Source organism: Martes martes, assembly GCF_963455335.1.
Source record: "Martes martes genome assembly, chromosome: 1".
In the NCBI taxonomy this organism is placed as follows: Eukaryota; Metazoa; Chordata; class Mammalia; order Carnivora; family Mustelidae; genus Martes; species Martes martes.
Window position 1 is genome coordinate 44,180,157 of NC_137888.1, and position 16,388 is coordinate 44,196,544.

Genomic DNA, 16,388 nt, shown 5'->3' on the forward strand with positions numbered 1-16,388 from the left:
TTGCATATGTTATTGTTTTATATTCATTATCCAAACTATTTTTAGTATTAAAACAACGAAATGTGCCTACATAATTATTTAATATTTGTAATGGGACTTAAATATTATTATTGGGAGCCATGGTAAGGATAAGACATAGCTTTATATTGAAATGGGAAAAAACATAGCTGACATAGAATTTATACTAAAATGGGAAAAACATAGCTGACAGAAGAAATCTGTCATTGCATAATAAGTAGAGAAGGATAGTTTCCCAACCTCAGTAATACCTTCCTTTCTTCATGTCCTAGCCCTGATTTACCACCTCTTACTACCTGGGGATACAGAGTAATCAGAGTTTCAAAGGATTCTTCTATTCCCAGGATTTCCCCATTAACAAATTCCTCAAATAATAAGTATGACCAATTAATCTTTATTTTTACATGTAAGAAATATAATTTATTAGACAATTTCAGTACCCATTTATGACAAGCTAAAAATACAGCCTAATCAGGAATTATTACTATATATCATAACATACATTATGCCATGTATTAGCTTCCTAGGATTTCCATGACAAATTTCCACCAAGTGGTGCCTTAAAACACAGGAATTTATTTTGTTTTCTCATGGTGATAAGACCAGAAATCTAAAATCAAGGTTGTGGGAAAGCCATATTCTTTCTGAAGATTCTCAGGAAGAATTCTTCCTTGTGTCTTCCGAGCTCCTGGTGTTTGCCAAGTAGTCTTTGGCATCCCTGGGCTTGTAGCTGCATTTCTCCACTTGTCTGCTTCTGTCTTTGCATGGCTGCCTTCTCTGTGTGTGTGTCTGTGTCTCCTTACAAGGACACCAGTCATTGGATTACAAAGTATTTGGATTAACTTGATTACACCTACAAAATCCATCTCTGTTTCAAAATGAGGTCATATTTACAGGTTCTAGAGAGACATGAAGTATGGTGAGGGGAAGGCACTATTCAACCCGTTACATGTCAGCATATTAATTTTCATAGTGGTGTAAAAGTGATACTCATGATTTAAAGTAGAGCAATGTGACAAATACAGAGACTGATTTAATACGAAGTCAGTGCAGTTGTTCAGGGTCTGTCTCTTTCTTCGAGGTTAACATCTGACATTATGAATAAGCTCATTCTCATTGAGGAGTAATTGGAATGCTAAAAATATTTGATAGTTATGTGCTGATAGAATAATTGTCCTGTGTCTTCTGTCTTTTAATATTTCTTTATAAGCAGAGTCCTGTTGCCATGGAGGATTCTGTCTTGAGTGAAATCTGAAGAAAAACTATTAGCAGACAATAAAAGAACAAAGGATTTGAGAAATTTGCAAATTTCTTTGTAATTTCAGGAAATAATCTCAATTCACAATTTAGATATGGCTTCCAAGAGCCCCTGTATAGATCTTGAAAAAGTTTCTGAAATGATAGAAATACATGATCATTTTCTATTAACTTGTAGTGGTCTTATAGGTGTTTCCCATTATCAGACTTTGGTCTGCTCTATACTGTGAATCAATGGCAATGAAAGTATATTATTATCCAAATTGTTTTTCTTTTGGAAAAGAAGTGAGCAGTATTAATAATTACTCTAGGACAATAGTTACAAACAGTGCATTCACTCCTGATAGCTATTTAACAACTTACTGATCTCTTTATTAGTAATTAGAATAATTGTGTCTCTCATATGCTTCAACATAGAAAAAAAGAATGATCAGACATAGCTTCTCTCAGTCACAGTTAATATTTCATACTCCTTGAACTAAGGAGGAAGAGGGTATTAATTTAGTAAGACTGTACAAATTGGTGTTACCTGTTTCGCATAACTCCACAGAGGGGAAAAACTACATATGTAATTTGGAAGAAAATGTAAAACTACTGCCTATTTAATTTAAAATTTCACATGTAACATATTACATATTTTTCTTATATGAATGCCATTTTTATATCAGGTGTTTGGATTACTGCAAATGAAATTAAATGACATCGAATATCATTAGATTATCATTGTAAATATTCTGAAGGAGATTTCAATTTTTTCAAAACCCCCTAATCTTAGTGACACTTTTTTGAGGGAGAAGGATCAGAATTTTCTTTTTAGGATTATCAATTTTAAAAAACTTCAGATTCAGTTATGAAAATCCATCTGTTGAGTCTTATTTATAATGTACGTATGTAGAAAGACAGAAACTTCAAGGATATGTGTTTTGGTGTTCAGTTATAAGAAAAAAAAAACAGGAAGAAAGAAGAAGGTAGTGATTACAGTGAACATAAGAATATAGGAATTGGGGAAGGAAAGAGACAGGACCATTGAGGAATAGAGTATATGGCTATAGTACCAAGCATGGAAGGAGAGGTTTGGTTTTTGGAGTTGTTTATTATCTTCAGAACGTTACTGACTAAAAAGCTTTACATGGTGTGCTTTTGCTGCAGCAGTAGGTTCTGGCATGTGCCAGTGCGATTAAGCATCCTATTCATCTCTGTCAGTCGTGGCCCTTCAAAGACTGATTTTTCAAAGAATTGCCTGTTATGAGAGGGAGGACATGAGGAAACATCTGAAAGAACAAGTGATTAATGGCATCATTACTGAGTCCTGTAGCTATTATGCAAAACCTACAGTGTTTCTGCGAGCAAAATGGAAAAACTGGAATATCCTTGGATTTCCGCATTCTGAATCTTTGACCCAAAATGCATTAATGTAACAGGGCACGAGTTGAAGATAAACTTGATTGCCCCGGCTAAATAGGAAGTGGTGATCAATGTTGATACTAACTACACATTTGACGGGGAATAAAAAAGAACTAAAAAAGAACTAATGTTATTTTTGTTGCATGAATTATGACATTTGTTGGCTAGAGGCGGCATATTAGGGGAGGCTAAACCTTATCAATTCATGAGACTCTCCTCAGCCAAGAGATTCTGAAGCTCTCTGCCATGGACACGAGAGGTTAACTCAGCCATACTCATGTGGTTTGCAGCAGGCCTAAATATTTGAGTATGCAGATGAGGGAGCAGCACATACATTAGCTGTCAAAGAAGAAAACAGATATGTATTTGCAGACTCATGAGCATAGCCATGATGTATATATGATTGAATGAAAAAAGCTTTTCAGGAATATGTGTATAATGCTACCTTATTTTTAATCTTAATCCAGTGCCTACAAGGGGCACCTGGGTGGCTCAGTAGGATAAGCCTTTGACTTCAGCTCAGATCATGATCTCACTGTCCTGGGATGGAGCTCTGCGTTGGTCTCTCTGCTTAGCAGTGAGCTCATCTTTCTCCCTCTGCCCCTTCCTGCTGCTTGTATACACACACTCACTCTTTCTCTCTCAAGTAAATAAATAAAATCTTAAAAAGAAAACCTAAAAAATTATTGACACACACACTATATATATGTGTGTGTGTGTGCATATACACACACACATACACACATATGCACAATATACGTGAAATAATAGATAATAGATAAATATTAGATAAATAATAGATAATCGATAAATATTTGGCAAGTGACTTCCAATTCATTATATTGTGGTAATCCCAGTTATCTCCCAAATTTGAATTGGATTGAAAGGACTTTGGGAGAAGATGACTTTTATGTTTATACTTTATATCCTTTTGTAAAAAAAAGTAGAATTATACACGATATTCACATACATTTATCTATATTTTCATTCTTTTAATATCACATTCATTTTTGTGCTTTTATATAAAGCAAGGAAAATGTGTTTCTAAAAAGGGGTGATTATTGAGGTACCTGGGTGTCTCAGTCAGTTACACATTTGACTCTTGATTCTGGCTCACGTCATTATCACAGGGTCTTGAGATTGAGCCCCACATTGGGCTCAACGCTCAGCAGAGTCTGCTTAAGATTCTCTCCCTCTCCTTCTGCCCCTCTGCCCCCAACTCTCTCTCAAATAAATAAATAAATAAATAAAATGGAACAATTACTAAAATTTTGATTGTCATAACAGATAGAACAAAAATATAATCATGTGATTTATAACTTAAACTCTCATTGAGGGAGCCACAACAGTCTTCCTGGTGTTGCCAATGGATGAGAATGGTGTCTTGGTCTTTAGGGGCAAAATGGAGAGGAGGATGTATTACAAAATTCCTGTTTCCAAAGAGAGCAAGGAGGATAGATCATGCTTCAGTTTTTGACTAAGAGTCTACAAGTATAATTATGATTTTTAAGAGTTTCCAAGTAACCATTAGTGACCTACCAACAAGTCAAAGAAACGGTATTATAAACTATTTGTATATGTAGTCATATCTACTAATTATTCACTAGTGTGTCTATTTTTCCAAACATATATTAAATATGAAGTTTAAAAAGTACCAAAAGAAAGGTTGAACATTGTTGTGGAGGGTATTTTTAAATTTTTATTTTAATTCCATTTAGTTAACATGCAGTATAATATTAGTTTCATGTGTATGATTTACTGATTCAACAATTCCATACATCACTCAATGCTTATCACAAGTGCACCCCCACAACCTTGTCACGTATTTAAACAGTCCCTCCACCCACCTCCCCTCTGGTAACCATCAGTTCATTCTCTATAATTAAAAGTCTGTTTCTTGGTTTGTCTCTTACTCTCTCACTTTTTTACCCTTTGCTCGTTTATTTTGTTTCTTAAATTCTGTATTTGAGTGAAATTATATGGTATTTGTCTTTCTCTGATTGACTTATTTCACTCAGCATAATACTCTCTAGCTCCATCTATGTTGTTGTAGATGGCAAGATTTCTTTTTTTAATGGCTGAATAATACTCCATTCTACATATATACCATATCTTCTTTACCCATTTATGATTCAAATGACTCTTGGGCTGCTTTCATATCTTAGCTATTGTAGATAAAAGTGATATAAATGTAGGGGTGCATGTATCCCTTTGGATTCTTCTTTTTGTATTCTTTGGGTAAACACCCTGTAGTGCAATTGCTGGATTATAGAGTAGTCCTATTTTAAGATTTTTGAGGAACCTCCATGTGGTTTTTCACAGTGACTGCACCAGTTTGGTTTCCTACCAACAGCACAAGAGGGTTCTCCTTTCTCCACATCCTTACCGACACCAATTGTTTCTTGTGTTGTTGATTTTAGCCACTGTGACAAGTATGACATGATATTGCATTGTAGTTTTGATTTGTATTTCTCTGATGATGATTGATGTTGAACATCTATCTTTTCATGAGTCTGTTGGCCAACTGGATGTCTTTGGAAAAGTCTCTGTTCATGTCTTCTCCCCATTTTAAATTGGATTATTTTTGGGGGGTGTGTGGAGTTATCTAACCTTTTATCAGATATGTCATTAGCAAATACCTTCTCCCATTCTGTAGGTTGTCTTTTAGTTTTGTTATTTCCTTCATGGTACAGGAGATTTTTATTTTGATGTAGTCGTAATAGTTTATTTTTTTTTTCTTTTCTTTCCCTTACCTCAAGGGACTTAACTAGAAAAAATTGTTGCTACAGCTGATGACAGAGAATTTACTGCTTGTACTTTTTTCTAAGATTTTTATGGTTTCAGATCTTTAATCGATTTTGAGCTTGTTTTGTGTGTGGTGTAAAAAAGTGGTCCAGTTTCATTCTTCTGCATGTTGCAGTTTTCCCAGTACCATTTGTTGAAGATACTTTTTCCCATTGAATATTCTTTCTTGCTTTGCTGAAGATTAATTGACCATATAATTTCAGGTTTGTTTCTGGGTTTTCTGTTCTGTTCTATTTATCTGTGTGTCTATTTTTGTCTAGTTCCGTACTCTTTTGATTACTACATCTTTGTAATATAACTTGAAGCCCAGAATTGTGATGCCTCCAGCTTTGCTTTTCTGTTTCAAGATTGCTTTAGTCATTTTGTAACTTTTGTAGTTCCATAAAAATTTAAGATTGTTCTAGTTCTGTGAAGAATGCTGTTGATATTCTGATAGGGATTGCATTAAATGGGTATATTGCTTTGGGTGGTATAGACATTTTAACAGTGTTCCCCCAATTCTTGTGCATGGAGAGTGTCTTTCCATTTCTTTGTGTCTTCAGTTTCTCTCTTTTATAGTTTTCAGAGTACAAATCTTTCAGCTCTTTGGTTAGGTTTATTCCTAGGTATCTTCTTATTTTTGGTGCAATTTTAAATGGGTTTGTTTTGTTAATTTCTCTTTCTGCTGCTTCATTATTGGTGTATAAAAAGGCAACAGATTTCTGTATGTTGATTTTGTATCCTGCAATTTACTGAATTTATCAGTTCTAGCAGTTTTTGGTGGAGTCTTTGGGTTTTCTATATATAGTATCATGTCATCTGCAAAGAGTGAACGATTTATTTCTTTCTTGCTGATTTCAATGTCTTCTTTTTCTTTTAGTTGTCTGATTGCTGTGTCTAGGACTTTCAGTACTGTGTTGAATAGAAGTGATAAGAGTGGATAGACGTCCTTTTCTTGTTCCTGATCTTAAAGGACAGCGCTGTTTTTCCCCATTAAGGATGATCAGTTTTAGTTGTGGGTTTTTCGTATATGGCCTTTATTATGTTGAGCTATGTTCCCTCTAAACTTACTTTGTTGAAGGTTTTTTATCATGAATGGATATTGTACTTTGTCAAATGCTTTTTCTGTGCCTATTGAAATGATCATATGGTTATTATCCTTTGTGTTATTGATGTGATGTGTCACGTTGATTTGCAAATAAATCCCACTTCATCTTTTTTTAACTAACATATAATGTATTATTTGTTTCAGGGGTACATGTCTGTGAATCATCAGTCTTACACTACTCACAGCACTCACCGCAGCACAAACCCTCCCCAATGTCCACCACCCAGCCACCCCATCTCCCCCATCCCCCTCCCCTCCAGCAACCCTGTTTGTTTCCTGACATTCAGTCTCTTATGGTAAATCCTTACTTCATATTGGTGAATGATTTTTTTTAAATGTGTTATTGGATCTGGTCTGCTAGTATTTTGTTGAGGATTTTTACATCTGTGTTCATCAGAGATATTGGGCTGTAGTTCTCTTTTTTAGTGGTGTCTTTACCTGGTTTTGTTATCAGGGTAATGCTGGCCTCATAGAATGAAATTGAAAGTTTTCCTTTTCTATTTTTTTGAACAGTTTGAGAAGAATGGGTTCTAACTCTTCTTTAAATGTTTCATAGAATTCACTTGTGAAGACATCTGGTACTGGACTTTTTGTTTGCTGGGAGTTTTTTGATTACCAATTCAATTTCTTTTTTGATTATTGGTCTGTTAAAATTTTCTATTTCTTCCTATTTCCAGTTTGGTAGGTTATATGTTTCTAGGAATTTATCCATTTCTCCTTGATCATCTAATTCATTGGGATATATTTTTTCATAATATTCTCTTATGATTGTATTTCTGTGGTGTTGGTTGTTATTTTTCCTCTCTCATTTGTGCTTTTATTTATTTGAGATTCGGGGTAGAAGTTTATGATAATGTTATTGATTTCTTCAAAGAACCAGCCCCCAGTTTCATTGATCTGTTCTGTTTTTTATTAAGTTTCTATATCATTTATTGCTGCTGTAATCTTCATTATTTCCTTCTTTCTGCTGATTTTAGGTTTCATTTGTTTTTCTTTTTTTTTGTTCCTTTAGGTATAAGGTAGGTTTCCTAGAAGGTATTTTTTATTTATTGCACTTGCAAGTAAATACGTATGAAGACTTAAAGACATCACTGTTATCTCCAATGGAGAGCGGGATGATTATGCTGACATCACAAAACATATTGCTAATTTAATAAGTCAGAGTATCGTATTACCAATAAGACAAAAGATGGGAAAAAACCATGGAAAGGGCTAGAACAGTGGAAATATCTTGGCATTTTTTTAGCACCTTGTGAGATTGCTACATTGGAAGAATGACTATATTTGCTATTACATTAAGCAGATACTTGGCAGAAAGTTATTTTTAAAACAATGGGTTAGTCTTAGCTAGTAGGAACACAAAAACCTCTCTAATTTCAACACAGGAATTAAAATAGGAAATTGTTTGCAAACATGTTAGAAGGACTGGAGGAGTAAAAGGTGGAAGTAAATATGCTTAAAGATCAGTTATTGCAGGAAACTACTCTTACCTCTAGGACTGGAGGGGCAAAAAAAAAAAAAAAAAAATAGTGAATATCCCAAGTCCCATGATGGAATGCTGCTGTGGCGACTTCTGTTGTTGAAACTACTGACTCTCCATTTTTCAGCAAGCCAGGAGTCACACATTTACTGATATTGCTGGATTTTTGGTGAGCACAGTCTGGCCGAAGATCTTGGTTTCATCTATTACGTGGTGGTGTCCACATCTCAGTTGCTGCTGCTGCACTGCCTATTTCCAGAACCAGTGAGGCTGGGCTGCTGGGGACTGGTGGACTTCCCTCCTCTGCTGCCAGGGCCAGAAGCAGACTAGGAGAGCAACAATGCCTTTTCTCCTGCTTTTAATCTCCTACCAGTGTCTCTCACTGACAGGATCCAGCTGGAAGTTAGGCAGCCGCTGATTCGGGAACTTGCCACTACTTGTGCTAATTACATTAATTAACTTAATATTATTAATTTAACAAATATATATCGAATATTTGCTGTGTGTCAGATATTTTTTAAACACTGGGAACTCAAAAATGAACAAAACAGGCAAAACCTCTGCCTCTGTGGTGCTTACATTTAAGCAGAAAGAGAAAGGAAATCATTGCATATGTAAGTTACTATGATGTAAAGTTATTATGATGTAAAGCTGATTAGTGCTAAGAAGAAATAGAATAATGAGAGAAGAGTGGCAGACCGATGGCAAGATGGTGCTGGAGTTAGAGAAGATCTCACTGATAATATTTGAGAAAAACTCTGAAAGAAGAAGGATGGTGAGCCATATAGATATCAGAAGAAAGACTTTTCTTGGAAGAGGTATCATCTAATGCAAAGGCTTTAAAGTCTAGATGATTCACAAATATAAGGAAAACTCATGGGAGTTGGTGTAGCTAGTGTGAAGGGGCAAGAGTTATAGGAGTTGAGGACAAAGAGCTATCATTCCCTTCCCCTGCATTAATAACAAGTAGCTCATTTGACTCAGATGTTCTATGAAACTCTCTTTGAAAGGCTCTGTTCAGAGGTATGGCAGAAATTTGTGGATATTTGTCAGGATTCCAGCACTGGCAGTACTTTTAAATTTGACATACAAGATGATGATATTCATGAAGTTCCTGCCAAATAGCTCTCAAAAAAATTGAAAACCATAATATTTTACTTGTCAAATTAAAATTGTAAACAGACAATAACACTGACAAAAGAGCATTAAAAGTAGTGTTCTTGTTCATGCTAGGAGCACTGCATATATTGGAAATCAGATACAAACCATGAACCGTAAATCCAGTAACATTCTTTTTTTTTTTTTTAAGATTTTATTTATTTGACAGAGAGAGATCACAAGTAGGCAGAGAGGCAGGCAGAGAGAGAGGAGGAAGCAGGCTCCCCGCTGAGCAGAGAGACCGATGCGGGGCTTGATCCCAGGACCCTGGGATCATGACCTGAGCCAAAGGCAGAGGCTTTAACCCACTGAGCCACCCAGGCGCCTCAATCCAGTAACATTCTTACCTAATATTACCATTTATAAGAATCTCTACTAGGAAATGTACAAAGTACATGCGACACATGTTTGAAGATGTTAATTGCCTAGTTATTTAACATGTATAAAAGAACAAAGAAAAATGGCTCTATAACTCAAAGTACATTAATATATATGGTAGAACAAATAGTTTCACTAAATCATAGATGTTTTATTTTGACTTGGGTCTTAAGATCTTTCCTATTCTATGAGTAATTTTATAGGAATATTTAGTTTTAAAATTCTTTGAAAATTATTTAAATAGGATTTGGAGTATTCTTCCTGTGTTTAAATTTTAACTGCAATTTTAATGTTCAGAATTATTAGTCTGAGTATAGAGCCCTGAATTTACCCAATTTAATGTGTAAATACAGATTTTTAAAAAATCGTATGGAATAGTATATTTTTGTACAAAGAAAATAAATACAAAGTTAATTTAAAAGTTATTAATGTTATCTAAGTAAACTAAGTATTCTGTGGTTCTGTAAACACTGGATTCTAAAATGGTAAATGTACTTAAACTGAAGTACCTCATGTGTTTTGTCACATGTAGAAAAACTTGTAGCTCATAGAAAAGCTTATAGCAAATAGGGAAGAAGACTATTAATTATTCTCATCAGGTTTTACTTACCATTATAGGAATCACCAAGCATGGCAGTCCCTACAGATGCTAGAGAAGCAAAATTAGTTTTATTTTACCATATGAGTCTTTTAAATATAGTAAATTTTTAGTCTATCAGAGTTATGACTTACCATAGATTATTTACACTTTGTAGAATCTCATACTTAACATTTTACAATTATAATAATTTTGTAAATACATAGTTAACCTATGTAGGAATGTATGTGTTCATGCTCACATGTGTGTACATGCATACACATTTGTAGGTGGTAGTTCAAAACTCAAAATTACAACTTGTGAAATCTGAGTATGGTAGGTCACCTGAGTACAAATCATACTGACAAATCATTGAGAAATTTCAGGAATTACCCCACTCCAAAATATTTTTTTCTTTTTTTCCTTTTTTTAAAAAAGCCAAATTGTCCAGATTCATTTACCAAGTGATTGCTAAGCATAGCTGTAAGAGAGAGAGGTGGCAGGCAATACAGCTTCCATTCCCCCTACTTTCTCTCTCTCTCTCTCTCTTTGTTTTTACTTTTATTTCTGCAGATCCTGCAGTCTCAGATTTCCACTCTGTTCTGACCAACACTCTATGTGAAGTGGGTCAAGTGTCAGCCATCTTTGGTAAGTTTCACTAAGCCCAGGCTTTTGTCTTCCCTGGTTCTCAGTTACTTTATTCCTGGACTCCTATTCCTCATGCTCTAACACCTGTTTTCACAGTGCATCAAGACCCTCTTGTCTCACTTGTTTACCCATTGAGCATCTTAAACATCCTGATTCTGATAACAAGGGAACTCATATTAAGGATAGTCTAGTTCACATATCCCAATATGCCATGTACCCTTGTGCCCTGTCATATCTTTTTTTTTTTTTTTAAGAATATCTTTGTGTCTTTGCGCCTTTGTCTGTTATTTCTAGTTACAACATTTGTTCTTTGTCTTAATTTTCTATGCTATTTCTTGTAGTCTCCAAGACTACATAGCGGCAGCAAAATTCTATAGTACCTGGCTTAGGGTAACATTGAATTAGGAGATAAGGAGACTTCAAGGTATATTTTTCTCGAGAAAGTTCAGACTAGAGTACAGAAGGATAGTGCAGAATTTGAATCACTGGAAACAGAGAAACCAGGACAAGGGAAGTATGGCGATAAGATAAAGGACACAGAGTTTCTGCAAGGATAAATTATGAGTTCTGGGTTTGTAGGACGCTAGGATACCAGAAAAATGACCCCTAGAATCCTGGAAGTAGTGGTAGATAGCAGAAGAGAAAAGAATTGGATACTGAGGAAACTGGGTTCACAGAAGTAGACCCCTCAGTTGGGTTTATAAGTATGACTTCTTGCCACTTGTCTTACCCTTGATGGAGTATGATAGAAGGTGATAATTATAAGATCTGTAGCAGTAAAATAAAAATAGTAATAAAATTATAAATGATTTATGTGCCTCTGATTTCTATTATGTATCATTCATTAAAATATGTTTAGCCCTTTAAGCCCTTTCTTGAGAATTTTACTATAGATACCTTGCATGCAAATATTTTAGGGTTGACCACTTGAATAATTCACCTTGTCTCCTTATAATATTAATCGTGCACCTGTTGTGTTCAAGGGACTGTTGAAGATGTTATTTATTATATACTCCACTGAAAAAATATTTACTTTTATTTCTTTTTGTTATCCCAATTATCTGTTTATTACTAATATGGAATAGTTGCAAATAAGATATATTAGCTTCTGATGTCTTGCAGCTATTTCTAGACTTTTATCTATTTTTGATAATAAGGGAAAATATTTTGATGTTTTCCTTCTGTTGTTTTTATAATTGCCTTATTTTTTTCATTTTTTTGTTTGCATTGATATAGAATCTTTTGTTTGCCTTGATACTCTCAATTTTAGTGTCTTTTATATTCAGTAAAAGATGTCAGGTTCAAGAGACTATACAGGGATATTTCATGTTTTTGACTTTCTGTAATTGATTATTTTATTATTGATTTAAAGATATCCAGTAGTGCCTCCCTAAAGTCATATATTTGGTAAATTTAACAAAATAATTTACAGTATATTCTGAGATACAAAATCTTGAGAAAATGTCAAAATTGTACATTCAAACAAATAAGTTTATTTTTTTAAATTTTCTCTTCTATTGGTCTATATTACATGTTAATATATAATTTCACTCCAAAGGCCAATTTAGTCTTATTTACTTAATACTTTCTATTTTATTCTACAGATGCAGGGATAAAATTGAATAACCACAGAATTTTTCAAAATCTTTCAGATATTTCACCAAAGGTTTTCCATATCTGATCACCAATGATAGAGTGTGGTGATAAGAAATACTGACTTGTGCAGCTTTTTTATAAGACTGATTTTTCTTTTGCATGTTTCTCATACTTTGTGTAGTGGGATAACTTATCTGTAGTTGGCAGAGATCAGTAGATAGAGTAAAAATTATATTTCTTCATTCTTTCTTATTCAGATTTAAGCAATTTCACTTCATATTCTGAGATGACAATATGTATTGTTAGTGAGTCAATGCAGTACAATGCAATCTGGGGGTAGCTGGGTGGGATAGTTGGTTGGATATGAGAAGATTTTTGTAGAGACAGAGAAGTAAGCATTTGTGTTATTTTTAAAATTTTACAATAAAGACAACATTTTTTTCTATATTCTTATTGTTGTAAACTGTTGATGACTTTGAAAGCAAAAGCTATTTGAGTTTATTTGGAGACACTAAGATGAAGGGATCCTCTTAATCCAGTCTTAAGGGGATGGTTTTGTTGACATTAATCTACTATGAGCCAGAAATAAAGTTTTCAGAGATTTGTAAAGTAATTGGACACTGGGAAAGATGAAAAACAGGAGCCAAAGGTTTCTTTTACTTTATATTGATTCAGTTAGTGAGCAATACAGTCTTCATGATTTCAGCAATAGATGTAGAAAGGTGTAGACAGACTTTTGATAGAAGATAGGATATTTTTTCATGTTCCTTTAACTGATTTTTTTCTTTTGTTCTGCCCTTAAATTAAATAGTTTGGAGAGATTTTTCAGGACAGAGAAAAATGGTATATTAACTTCCTAAAGAATTAGTTCTTAAACTAATATAGTTACTGTAGATGAGAATTATTTGAGTACATCTCTCAGGTTATTTTAAAAAAAACTACCATTATTTTAAAAATTTTTTAGTCTGGCCCACTAGATTCATAATGTTTGAGTTTGTTTTTAAAAATAAGTACCAGTGAAAAACTCAGGCATAAAGAAAAACACAGTATGAAATTTCACAAATATCTTTTACTTGTTTGACTAATATTTATTCTTTTTCTCTCACTGACATTTGGGAATGGCTAATATCTACATGTAAGATCTTAAACAAATGTACAATGTGTGTATGTTTGTAATATATATACATATCTGCCTTTCACTTACTAAATTTATTTATATTTTACCTCTTTCCAGGAAAGATATGAAGCAATTGATCATAACACTGTGCTTCCCATGTAAATTAATTTATAACTTTAAAAATAAATATCCGATAAACTTTAATGTATTCTAAGTATTACATCTTAAGAAGGCTTCACAGTAACTATTATGTTGAGGGTACTCAATATATGTTTTTTATGTACATGAGTGGAATGAAGTGGAAAGGCATAATAGATCTCCAGTGAATTGTATATATTGTATACAATATTGTATTGTGTACATTGTATATATTGAATTGTATATAACTCAACAGTTATATAACTGGAATATCATGGCCTAAAAATCTCAACTTTCTTTAACAGGAAATTGTGAATAGGAGTTATGAATGTTAATTTTGCTGCAGTTTATTCTTGATCTTGAGCAAGCTCTTGTGTGTTTCTGGGCATATATTTCTTCAACTCTACAATGTGGGAATTGGTCTAGACATAATCTAAGCTCCCACCCTTCCATCTGGTGTCTGTGAATAGCCTATTTGGGCATATACCCTCTCATAACTAGTTAGCTTATTATTACTGAGTATGCCCAACTCATATCTACCTAATTCTAAATGCCAGTAAAACTTTTCTTATACTGAGCTAAATCTGTCTTCCTAAGTTTTGTGTTGTTTATAAGTGCTGAGTGTGCCTTTAGTATATTCATAAAAATTATCAATGAAAATCGTTTACAGGACTGGACAGAACCTTGTGTTATGGTTACTTTTTTTTTTAATAACAATAACAAAAATTTGTCAGTTCATTTTTAATCAGTACCTTTTGGACATGGCCATTCAGTTAGTAGTAATTAAATAATTGTCCTTGTGGTTCCACCAACACTTTCCCATTGTGCACAGAAGGACATCACAGAAACTTGACAGATGTCTTCAGAGTCCTAATCCATTTTGATGGCTGCATTTTCTAAGAAGGAAGGAAGTAAGAAAGGAGGAAGGGAGGGAGAGAAGGCAGAAGAGAGGAAGGAAAGAAGGAAAAAAAGAAGGAATTCATTTACAAAGATAAGACTTGCTCTTAGAAAATCCATAGGGTTCTTTTTTTTTTTTTTTTTTAAGATTTTATCTCGGGCACCTGGGTGGCTCAGTGGGTTAAAGCCTCTGTCTTTGGCTCAGGTCATGATCCCAGTGTCCTGGGATTGATCCCCACACTGGGCTCTCTGCTCAGGGGGGAGCCTGCTCCCCCCCCCCACCCCGCCTGCCTCTCTGCCTACTTGTGATCTCTTCTGTCAAATACATAGATAAAATCTTTTTAAAAAATAAAAAAATAAATAAAGATTTTATCTATTTATTTGAGAGAGAGACAGAGAGACAGAGAGATCACATGAGCAGGGGAAGTAGCAGAAGGAGAGGGAGAAGCAAACTCAGGGAGCCAGACTTAGGGTTCCGCCCCAGGACCCTGGGATCATGACCTGAGCCAAAGGCAGGCGGTAAATGGACTGAGCTACCCAGAAGTCCCCATAGGGTTCTTTATATGCAAGAATTTTGCTTTGCAAATATGGTTCCCTCTACATGTTCAGTTTCTCCATGTTTAAGTCATGAAACAATTGCCAGTCAATAGTGGAAGCAACAGATACAACTTCATGAAATTTATAGGCCAGCAAGAGATAGAGAAAAATAAACAGGAAATTCCAATATTGTGAGATAAATGTGTTGATGTGAAAAAGAGTGAGTAATATGAAGTAATAGAGGGAACATCTAACCCCAGTCATAGAGGTTAAGCAAAGCTTCTTAGGAAAAGTAGCATCTAATTGGGTGGGAATTCATCAGGCAAAAAGTGGAAAGGTAAAAATTTTTTTAGAAATAATCATAAGTCCTTAAGCAAGAGAGAGCACAGTGACTTAAAGAAAGGAAACATGGTTAAATATTCTAGCAGCATGGATTTTGAGAGGAAAAAGCATTATAAGATGGAACTAGAGAATATCCAAGAGGTTTTTTAAAAATTTTTTATTGAAGTCTAATTAACATACCACATTATATTAGTTAGAGGTGTACAATATATCGATTCAACAATTACATGTTGCTTGTACTCATCACGGTAAGTATAGTCACCATCTATTGCCATGCAACATAAAAATATTATTTACTGTATTTCCTATGCTGTGCTTTTTTATCTGTGTGACTTTTGTTTTGTCATTGAAAGTTTGTAACCCTTAATCTCCTTCATCTAAATTCCACCTACCACCCCACCCTTCCCCTCTAGCAACCAGGAGTTTGTTTTCTGTATTTAAGAGTCTGGGGGTTTTGTCTGTTTCTCCTTTTATTTGTTTTGTTTTTTAGATTCCACATATAAATGAAATCATATGGCATTTGTCTTTCTCTGACTTATTTCTCTTAGCACAGTACCCTCTAAGTCCACCCATGTTATAACAAATGACAAGATCCCATTCATTTTATTGGCTGAGTAATATTCCATTGTTTGTATGTACATATGTCATATATGTATGTATATATATACACATATACATATATATGTATACACACACAAACACACACACCACATCTTTGTACATTAATCTATCTATTCTATCAACCTATCATGGACACTTCTATGCTTCCATATATTGGCTGCTATAAATAATGCTGCAGTAAACATAAGTGTGAATGTATCTTTTCAAGTTAGTGTGTTTTGGGTAAATACCCAGTAGTGGAATTACTGGACCATATGGTATTTCATTCTGTAATTTTTTTGTTCAAGTATAATTTACATATAGTGTTATATTAGTTTCAGGTATATGA